Source organism: Rhipicephalus sanguineus, chromosome 7 (assembly GCF_013339695.2).
Source record: "Rhipicephalus sanguineus isolate Rsan-2018 chromosome 7, BIME_Rsan_1.4, whole genome shotgun sequence".
NCBI classification, from domain to species: domain Eukaryota; kingdom Metazoa; phylum Arthropoda; class Arachnida; order Ixodida; family Ixodidae; genus Rhipicephalus; species Rhipicephalus sanguineus.
In genome coordinates, this window is record NC_051182.1 from 15,607,598 (window position 1) to 15,619,322 (window position 11,725).

The 11,725-nt window shown below is 43.6% G+C and overlaps 1 non-coding gene across 1 annotated transcript; it reads left to right on the forward strand.

Annotated features, from left to right (window-relative positions):
* Window positions 1-5,779: 5,779 nt before the first annotated feature.
* Window positions 5,780-5,853, forward strand: Trnas-gcu (transfer RNA serine (anticodon GCU)). Its single transcript has one exon. It is a non-coding gene; the product is annotated as a tRNA-Ser (tRNA).
* The last annotated feature ends 5,872 nt before the right edge of the window (window positions 5,854-11,725 follow it).

Sequence of the window (11,725 nt, forward strand, 5' to 3'; positions counted from 1 at the left end):
CACCAGAAATACCTTACTGACATGTTGGAACGAATTCAGAAGAGGGCAAGCCGCTTCATTTCTAACGATTACAGCTATCAGTCTAGCGTCAAACAAATCAAACGTAACCTTTCATTGCAATCTTTGAGTACTCGACGGGACATTGCCTTGCTGACACTGTTTCACAAATTCATTCATATCTCGAACAACACTAGCATGCTTGAAAAGACCCTACTCCACGTCACACAGGCTTCATAATCAGTTTAGTTATACCCGCATTTACGGATCAACATGTGCATTCAACTGCTCTGCGCTTCCACGTGCAGTCCGATGAAGGAATTCCCTGCCAGATAGCATCGCATGTCTGACAGACATTGATGCATTTCGTGACTCACTGACCAGTTATCTGGCCAACGAGGTGTAAAAATGTTTGCCATTATCGCAGTGTGCTCTCTGTGTCGTAACATTTTTGCAATTTCTTATTGCATAGCACCGCAGTGTCGCTTTTCTTTTTCTTTTCTTTTTCTTTTTAACCCTAGTACTGTAAGATTTCAGTTGTGCTTGACTAGATGAATATTTACTTATTATATGTTTTATATTTCCTAGTGTTGTTGATTTCTTTTAACTTTTTGTTACCATTTGTGATGAATTAATTATATTGTACTGCTCTTCTTATGTGATCTGCTACATGACCGCTGTTCATGAACTTTGTGTTATGTTACGGACCTTGTTGTGTTATGCTTCGGAAGTCCACTTTTTTGTATTGCCCCCCTTACACAATGCCTCAACGGAGGCCTGTAAGGTAGTTTTAAATAAATAAATAAACAAATAAACTCCTAAGAGGTGTTTTAGTTAGAACATCACCCCTTAAAGACTATTTGGGGAAGTAAAACACCCTTATACCCTAATTTCTGCAAATTTTGGTTAGGCAAATGGGTATTTTAAGTAAGTAAACTTTATTTGGGCGTAACACATACATGGTTTGCCCGCGAGGTAAGGCATAAGGAGGACCAAAACCCCCTGACTAGGCCTTACCTCGCTGGGGCAGCAGAGACAGCAGATTCAAAAGTTACAGTTTAACTAGAACTTAATCAATCAACAAGAACATAATCACTATACAGTAACAACACAATAACTAATTACCGTAATAACATAATGACAGTAATGTCATAGTCACAGTAAGAACACAATCACCAATCCAGTAATAACAACAAGAGCATAATCAGTAATGCAGTGACTAGTAATACTTAGTAACAGCAACACTTAGTACCATTACTAATTCAGTAACGAAACATATTAACATTTATACAACATATCCAATTCCGAAGCAAGAAACATGTTCATTAATGAGTTGTTTTACAATTTCTGGCTACTTCAACAACATTAGGATACATATTACATAAACACATAGTTTCATACTCAGTGGTTTGCATACAGCAGTTTGTCCTGGCCTTCTTCGTTACTATTAATGTCTGGCGTAAACTGTATCCTGTGTCCCGACTAAGGTACCGGTTTGAAAATGTGTCAAAATTGCTGAAAATGTTTTTAAACAGCCGAATGTAAATCTTCGCTCTGTAAGAGCTTCTAATGTTAAGGATATTGTAGCGCATCATTACTTTAGAAGACCCTATGTATTCATTTGAAGAGTTAAGCAAACGAACAGCTCGACGTTATAGTACTGCCCGTCTTTATATATCGCTTTTGCTTCCGTTCAACCATACTAATAAGCCATAGGTAAAGATGTGGATGTACAAGTGAAACTTACAGTTGTCTGACGACGTTGGCAGGCACATAGCATCGGATGCGTCGTAGTAAACCAACAGAGCGTGTAACTTTGGTGCGAACCTCATTTATGTGCTCTGAGGAGCTTAAATTTTTATTAAATATAACACCTAGAAAGGAACGGCTTGTCACATGCTCTAGGTGCAATCCACAATAAAAAAGTTTTACATCGTAAGTTATTCCTTTATTCTTAGAACAAAAAACCGTAAACTGCGTTTTCTTTGCGTTTATGTTAAGCTCATTTAAATATAGCCATTGGTGAAGTTATTTTAACCAAGAATTGGTGCTAACTTCTATTTCTTGAAGGTCAATACTAGAAAAAGCCGGCAGATCCCACGCATTGTAGGAATCGATGTAATGCGAAGCAGCCAACAAAGAGCTGCGCACATCGTCTTGTATGTCGTTTAGCAAAATGGGTGTCATGGTTTTCATGTTAACTCCTATTATTTATGTTCGTCACACAGTAACGTCGCGCAATACCAACTTCGGGGTAGATCAAGCTAGCGAAACGGCCGCCAGCGCACCATGAGCCTGGCACGTAAGTCATGCTGTACATGACATGTGTGTCATGGCTTTCATGTTAACTCGTGTTATTTATTGGCACACAGTCACGTCGCAAGATAGCAATTTTGGTGTATATCGATCTAGCGAAACGGCCGCCAGCGCACCGTGAGCGTGGCACGTGTCATGCTGTACATGACATGCGTGTCATGATTTTCATGTTAACTCTTGTTATTTATGTTCATCACACAGTCACGTCGCAAGATACCAATTTTTGGTGTATATCAAGCTAGCGAAAACGGCCGCAGCGCTCCATGACAGGTGGCACGTAAGTCATGCTGTACATGACAAGCGTGTCATGATTTTCATGTTAACTCGTGTTTTTATGTTCGTCACACAGTCACGTCGCGCAATACCAATTTCAGGGTAGATCAAGCTAGCGAAACGGCCGCCAGCGCCCCATGAGCGTGGCACGAAAGTCATGCTGTGCATGACATGCGTGTCATGATTTTCGTGTTAACTCGTGTTATTTATGTTCGTCACACAGTCACGTCGCGCAATACCAATTTCGGGGTAGACCAAGCTAGCGAAACAACCGCCAGCGCCCCGTGGGCGTGGCACGTAAGTCATGCTGTACATGACATGCGTGTCATAATTTTCATGTTAACTGGTGTTTTTATGTTCGTCACACAGTCATGACGCGCAATACCAATTTCGGGGTAGATCAAGCTAGCGAAACGGGCGCCAGCGCCCCATGAGCGTGGCACGGAAGTCATGCTGTAAATGACATGCGTGTCATGATTTTCATGTTATCTCACGTGTTATTTATGTTCGTCACACAGTCACTCAATACCAATTTTGGTGTATATCAAGCTAGCGAAACGGCCGCCAGCGCACCATGAGCGTGGCATGTAAATCATGCTGTACATGACATGCGTGTCATGATTTTCATGTTATGACTTGTCTTATATTCGTCATACAGTCATGTAACGCCATACCAACTTTGGTGTACATTCGATTAACCAAGCGACCAGGAGAGGCACGAAGTCGTAGGCGGCTGGCTAGATAGATAGATAAAATAAGAATAGATGATAGATAGATAGATAGATAGATAGATAGATAGATAGATAGATAGATAGATAGATAGATAGATAGATAGATAGATAGATAGATAGATAGATAGATAGATAGATAGATAGATAGATAGATAGATAGATAGATAGATAGATAGATAGATAGATACGCTCAAAGTCGCAGAAGTTCGCTAAGAAATGGTTCGCATTTAAAAAACACATTAGTGTCATTCGCGTGTATGATCATTTCACCTGTGAGTGGAATGTTTACTGTATCATTTATATACACGATAAACAATAATGGCCCTAAAGTTGAACCCTGTTGTACCCATATTTAATTGCGGTTTTTTCTGAACTGTAGTCTTGCAGGGAAGCACACTGAAATCGAGAATCAGTGTAACTATTCGTAAGTTCTAATGCTGCGCCGCGAATGCCATATACCTGGAGTTTGTTAAGGAATACTTCATTACTACGAAAAACTGCGCAAAATAAACAGGGACAAACATTGACTTTAAAAGGACAAGCGCAGTACGTGTGTCTCAGTTGTCCCTGTTTATTTTGCGCAGTTTTTCGTAGTAATGGAGTACCAACTCGCCCAACGCTCAGTCCTCTTAAATTCAATACTTCATGTTGTATAGAATCGAAGGCCTTTCGAAAGTAATAAAATATACCAATGGTAAGTTTTTTTCTTCAATATTACTTATAATTGTATCTCTGACTTTTAAAAATGCCATTTCGGCTGACTTATTCTTCTGAAAGCCATATTGTTTATCCGAAATAATACACTTATCCAGTAGAAAGCTAGTAAGGCGCTTATATATAATACGTTCAGCTACTTTTGAAAATAGCGGCAGTACCGAAATTGGTCTGTAGTTGTTTAAATCGTTGCGATTCCCACCCTTAAAGGTTACTGCAACACGAGCTAGCTGAATTTCTTGAGGAAAAATTCCAGTGGAAAGTATACTGTTGCAAATATGTTCCAATTGACCGCATATAATATAATAATAATAGGTCCTTTATTTTTCATCAAGCACAACATGAGGGAGGCAGGGAGAAAAAGCTGACGAGCAGTTTAACTAGCTCCGGCCCCCCAACATATTATGTGAGAAACTGCTTTAATAGGTTGAGCTTTGATGCCATCCTCTCCAGAGGCTGACTTGTTACTCAAGGAGTTAATAATGAAAAAAATCTCGCTTTCAGATGTAGGCGTAAGAAATATTGTCTCACTGACACGATTACCAATGTAACTTTCATAATTTCGATTTTGGGAAAAACCAGATATAGAGGTTGGAGCACCAGCACTGATAAAATTATAAAGAGATCAGCTGCATCATTCCCACAGAACTTAACACCTTTACAACAATCTCTGGCGGCTTATTTGTGAAGAGGAACCTATTAGCTCGCGGTATATGTTCCACATTTAACGACCATCGTGCATGGAAGTTTCCAATTTACGCGAGTAGTATTCAGATTTTGCTTCCTTCAGATCACTGTTGAGTTTATCCCGGACTTCTTTGAATTCTTTCAATATTTGGGGGTCTCTGGAAGCGACTAACTTTAAGACGTCTCTGTATTGAATGCGTTTATATAGTTCATGATTTACCCATTCCTTTCTAGCTCTTTATGCCGGAGCGCAGGAGAGAAGCAAATGCTACATTGTATATTTCATTCACTTTGGACACAAATAGATCATACGATGCTGCGGGATTTCCTTCATATAAACATCAGACCAATTTGTATTGGAAAGTAACGTTTGAAATAGCCGTATACTTTGACTATTTATGACATGCTTGAAGTTGTGATTTCTATCAATGCGCATTCAGAATGGTAACGCAGCAAATATCGGCAAATGATCACTTATGCCAGAGCTTAGCACTCCGGAACACGTTTCGTTTTCTGTGAAAGAAGTAAAACATAAATCAATCAACGTTTTTGAATTCGGAGTTATCCGCGTAGGAAGTTCAATAAGGTTTTCGCAACTATTCGATAACGTAGTTTCAATAAGTTGGATACTTTCATTGCTTTTTGAAAGTAAGTCAACATTGAAGTCACTAACAATAATCAAATGGAATTTCTTCATGTTAGCAAGTTCAAGTACTGAGTCCATATAATGAAGTAGTCCTGTTAGCGCACCTTGCGGTGGGCGGTATAGACAGCAACACTTAGAATGTTTCGAGAAACTACAGCAATACATTCAAAATCATCGATCATACAGGTAAATTCAAGCAAGGTTTCGCAACCATGGCATTCGCTAACAGAGAAACGCCACCGCCTCGATTTCTGGAACGATAAACTGAAATGTGCTTGTAACCCGAGAAAATGTATGACGTCGTGCTCAGCCGCGTACCATGTCCCTGGAAAAGCTAGGAAATCAAAGCAATAATTTAGGTGCGATAGGTATGTATCCATGTCAACTTGCTTATTTCTTAAACTTTGCGTGCCCCGCCGCGGTGGTCTAGTGGTTATGGCGCTCGGCTGCTGACCGCGAAGGTTGCGGGATCGAATCCCGGCTGCGGCGGCTGCATTTTCGATGGAGGCGAAAATGTTTGAGGCCCGTGTACTTAGACTTACGTGCACGTTAAAGAACCCCAGGTGGTCGAAATTTCCGCAGCCCTCCACGACGGCGTCTCTCATAATCATATCGTGGTTTTCGGACGTAAAACCCCAGATATTAAACATTGGGCACTCACTTGGAACAGTTTAAGCCCTTTTTCACAAAAACAGCTATTCTTCGCTACCAAGCTGTTAAAAGATGCAGCAATGTGATAGGATTCCATATTTGTGGAAGTTGGCAGCGTGTTATAATCTTAGACGATTTTTTCTAAGTCGCTTTCCGTGGCCAACCTTATTGCGCGAGCATTCGGCTGCTTGCGCACAAAGATAGTTCCTTGTGAACTCCAACGAATTGATAGTTCAATTCCCTTGCCTTGTTTTTCGCAAACCATAGTAGCCGCTTGTTCGTAGAAGTCAGGTTATTCAAGAATTTAATAACCTGTGTTTTGCTCCTGAGATTTTTCTTCTTTTAGAACCACGCAGTTTTTAATGTTCTTGAGGCAAAAACGGACAAAAACGACAGGGTCCCTACCCTATTTGCATGGTGGTTGCAAATAGGGTAGATGGTGCATTCCGTCAATATGTTTTTCAGATAGTGCCGGCAGGTCAAGCTGCGCGGCAATCTTATTTATTTCTGTTAGCAGGTCCTCTCCTTCTCGTTGAGCCATACCGCGAATTTCCATGTTCTATCTGCGGCTGTATACTGTTCTTGAGCGTTCATTTCTTCCTTTAACTTTGAAAGCACTGTCACGTCTCGTGACTGTTCAACAGCCTTTATTCGGCGGCGTAATTCACCGTTCCTGCCGATTTACAGCGTTCTAGTAGAACTCGTTGTTGGGCTAGTTGGTGCATTGCATCAAGGAATTAAACCAGCCGAAAACAAACGAACACAGGAAACGGTCTCCTTTCCTGTCTCCTTCACCGTTTCCTGTGTTCGTTTGTTTTCGGCTGGTTTAATTCCTTGATTTACAGCGTCTTTAGGTGATCGTAGGTATCACACAAATGCTGCATTGACCTTTCAATGTTCTGCACAGTTTCTTGCAAGCACATCAGCTTATCTGACTTTGCTTCTAGCGCTTGCATTTGCGACAGCTTTTTGTTTATTTCAGCAAGCTCAGTTTGAAGGTTCACAGATTGGCCTGCTGTGTCAGTGTTCCCTTGAGCAATCTTACATGTAGAACATCTAATTGACTTTTTAGTCGCATCTTTCATCATCTTAAACGACCTATCTGTGATGCCGCTACATGACGACATGATCATCACTAAAGGCTGTTTTACACAAGGAACAAACCTTCGCAGTCATTTTTGCTCGAGGGAAATGATACACATGTGTAATCAATTTAGACAGAGTTCAGGGCAGCAGCAGCAGCGGAAGTGGTGAGTGAAAAATAAGACTGCAATACAATATTGCGGGTGATTTCCACTAACCTGTAAGAACTTCAGGAGTGCATTTAGACTGGATCCACCCACGCCAACCGCTACCGCTGCTGCCCGAGTGAGTCCGTTGGCCGAGTGTCGATCCTTTTGTAGGCTCCATCTGTGGTAAGGGTCACGTGTCTCGGCGATCCGTGGTGGCAGCAGTTTGTTGCGATGCAATTTTTGATGAATGAACATAGCGCGAAAAAACGTAAGACAAGACGAAGAAGGCACAAGCGCATACTAACAACCAAACTTTTATTAGAAAGACGAAAATATATAGGAAGCCCAAACCACATGTTCACCACGAACAGAACCGAAAACCTCAGATGTGCGCATCCAGGTACCTTATCTCTGCCTTATTTAACGCAAGGGAAGGCTTTGCTACGCAGTCATCTCCAGCTTTCAAAATGAAAAACGCTTCAACAAGCCACCGTGCCGTCTGGGCCCTATGACGTGCGACCAGTTTTGGCATCAGACAAGAGAGGAGTACAACTACACTAACGGGAGTGCAGGGCCAAATTTGACGAAGGCTGACCATTCAAAGATCGACGGTGACCTCGCAGGCGCGCATTCAGACAGCAGCCTGTCTGTACTATATAGCATTTACCGCACGTGAAAGCCACCTGATACACAACTCTCTTGCCACAACTGAAGGGCTGTCCCTGTGTTTCACCTTACATTCATGCCATTTTTGCGCAGTCCCGTCCACCTTCCTTTCAACAGCGGCGCATACTCAATTTCATACTCATGTGAGCGAGTGAGAACTTTATTGTGGTCCAAAAGTGGCAGACGCTGAACGCGACTGGAGGTCCCGCTAGCTCAGCCAGGTGGCTCCACCCAGGAAGGTGCCGGAAGCTGGAGCCCCTCAGCGATGTCCCGGGCCCTCTGGACTGCCAGGAGTTGGCTGTTGAGTTCCATGCTGCGCATGGCAGCCTCCCAGGAGGGTTTGTCTGATAATCCTGACCCCTAATTAAAGGGGCACAGCCAGAGCATATGTTCGAAATTGCAGTGCTCGTGATTACAGTGCTGACAGTGAGGTGAAAAGTCTGGATCGATTCTGTTTAGCGTGGCTGGAGTGATGTACGTGTTTTTCTGTAGTTGTCATAGTGTGACCGCCTGCGCTTTATTCAATTTAGGGTGTGGAGGGGGGAAGAGCCTGCGCCCTAGTTTGTGAGCTGAGGTGATCTCGTGGAATGATATTAATGGATCCTTGAAGTCCATGCATCCGCGTTCCCGTACCGTCTGAGATGGCCGGTCACCGCCGCGGGTAGCTAGTTCACGCGCTAGCTGGTGAGCCCTCTCGTTAGGTTGCCGGTTGGGGAGGATGAGATGTCACCCATGTGGGCCGGGAACCATATGATGTGCGTTAGGGGATCTTCCCCTTCGTTAGCCTCAGCAGTCGTCTTATTAACAATGCTTGCGGCTGCGGCGGAGACGAAGCCGGATGAAAATGACCTGATGGCAGTTCGTGAGTCTGAAAAGATGGTGACGTCCCTTCTTCGTTCTTGCACAGCTACCGCGATAGCCAGTTCCTCAGCTTCGTGAGTGAAGCCGGTGACCACCGTGGCCGCGTTAACTAGTGATCCCTTGGCATTGACGACTGACGAAATACGCGTCCTTTTTCCAGTATTTGGCTCATCAACAAAGAGGGCGGTTGAGCTGGAATCGATCTTCCCCAGGATGGCCTCGGCTCTTGATGCAGTTTCAACTCGAGTGCTTCGGCATGTTTTGCTTCGAGTTTAGCTTCGAGTTCCTTTCGCACGAGCTCCCTCTCTTTTCGAACACGCTCTTGCTCCATTTCAAGAAACTGCAACGCCTCCTCCCTTGAATATCCTCGATCTCTCGCCAAGCTCAGAATCTTGACAAAGCCGATCGCTAGACCTCCGAAATCCGTAACGGGCAGGAAATGGAATCCTGGCAGGCTCGCCAATTGTCACAGATTCGGGCGCTGGGAAACGATGTATTCAGCAGGACTCTGTTAATGGCACAACACAGTTATTAAACACACGCACGGCGCTCTAGAATATAATATAGTACAAAACAAATACCAATAACTGCAAATTCTAACTAAACATACACACAAACCACACTACAAACTAAACCGTCCTAAATAAAGTGAGGCAGCTCTATAGCACTCTAGCCTTAGTGCTACTCATGCCTCGGGACAACGCTACTTGGCACAGCTAACGGGTTCTCGCCAATGTCCAGGATCGAAAGAGTGCTAAGCCGGGCTAGTTGGTAAGCGTTCATAGTAAATTTACAGCGCGAAAAAAACGAGAGACAGAAGAAATAATACACAGGACAAGCGCTTGTCCTGTGTAGTATTTCTTCTGTCTCTCGTTTTTTTTCGCGCTGTAAATTTACTATGTCCAGGATTGGTCTCGTTGCGTCCCTGTCTGTGATATTGACGGTCTTGACGAACGTCGACCTCTAGGCTCTTTGCCGCTGCCGAATCGCCGTCCGTCGTTGTCATGCGTCCACAACTGACAACTTGCATCACCCTCCTTGAATCCGGATAATTATGACCGGTTCTCTGCGCTTTTGGAGCTGTCTCATTTTAGGGGCGAAGCTCCTTAAGGCGGCACCCGTTCGTCCCTCGTAGTCGTAGTCGTAGTAGTCGTAGTGCGTAACCAGTCTTACGCTTTGACCTCCAAGGTGGTGCCGGTGGGAGATTTTTCCTGTGCGTTGTTGAACAATAAAAAATTCGCAGCGTGCGCGTTAACTAAAAGCCGAATTCTTCTGTCTCTCATTCTCCATTAGCAGCCATTGGCATGTTCCAGAAGGAAACGTTAGTAGAAGTGTAAGTGTTAGCTAAAAGCCGACTTCTTCTGTCTCTCATTTCCATTAGCAGCCATTGTTTACCTCCAAGGTAGTGCCTGGTGAGATTTCTCCTGTGCGTGATTAAACAATAAAAATTTTGTTCAAAACGCCGTTGATTGATGAAATAAACCAACGAAAGACGTCAGATGTTTTGTAAAAGCAAAACGAAAGAACGCCAGATGTTTCTAAAGCAAAACGAAAAGACGCCAGCTGCTTAACGAAAGACGCCAGATGTTTTATAAAGCAATGGTTTTCTAAACAATGAAAATTCACAGCGTACATGTAAAATTTTTATTCTTTATTTTGTTTGCTTCTTTCTCGATTTTTCGCTCACGGTCGATTTTTCGCTCACAACCAACGGTGCCGACGCCGACGGCGGAATTTCTGCGACACGAGCTCTCTAACGCTATCGCGTTAAAATGAAAGATAGTCGCTGGTACAACACGTTCCTCTGATAGCTCGTTGCTGGGAGGTTTGAGATAATGGTATGGTCGACACCGCGTACAGGCAGGCGTTGTGTTACGCGCCGAGGCCCCCACTATTCGTAGGTAGATACTTTTACGTCATGCCCGTGATAGCGTAAAAGAGCTCGTCTCGCAGAACTTCCAGTGTCGTCGGCGGCTTTTTATTGTGAGCGAGAAAGCAGCGTTGGCCGTAAGCGAAAATTCGAGGTAGATGCAAATAAAGATATGAGCCAGAGGGCGCCTGCACTTTGGCTTTCTTTGCGGCACGGTTTGGGTTTCTACCGAGAAGCGAAGGCAGGCTAGGAATCGGCAACGCGATACTCACTCGTATACATTGGACAGAAAAAAAATTTGTCATAAATGTGCTGTTGAAGATGGCGCATACGTTTACCTTTACTATACTATACATATATTTCGTGCGTGCGTACGGATATCGTTATAGCGTTCAAGCTTAACGGTGTATCAATTTATGTTACTAGCATGCCTCCACGGCGGTACATGAATGATGCCTATCCTTAAACACTGCTTATGACCGTTATATCCTCAAACGAATCTTCTTTTGTGGCCGCCGCGGTGGTACAGCGGTTACGTTGCTCGCCTGCTCACCCGAAAATCGCGGTTTCTATCCGGGCCGCGGTGGTAGCTTTTTTTAATGGAGGCGAAAGTGCTAGAGGCCCATTTACTTCGATTTAGGTGCACGTTAAAAAGCCCCAGGTGTCTCAAATTTCCGGATATGAGCCAATAATATTGGGGTTTTGGCGCATAAAACCCCAGTAATTCATTAATTAAGCTTTCTTTGTGTATTCAGCTGGCGTACATTTTCTGCGCACTACTGTGTACTAGGAGGTCACAGCTAATTAGAACGGATAGGCTTGAGAAATCACGTCGCCGAAAGTAGCTAGTAGTAGAATCCCACGTAGGGTCCGCCAAGTCAAACTTGACGGCCCGATCGCAGCCCTCACGGGGAGCAGACGCAGCGGGAAATTGTGGAGGCTGCCCACATCAGTGCTCTTCAAGATACATGCATCGTTCAGGCCTCGATTGCTTTACTTGACAAAGAGCTGGATTGTCTGAGCATACGAAGATAGATATCGTATTGCTGTTTTTTTATAACTGGTTTTCTCTTGTTTTTCT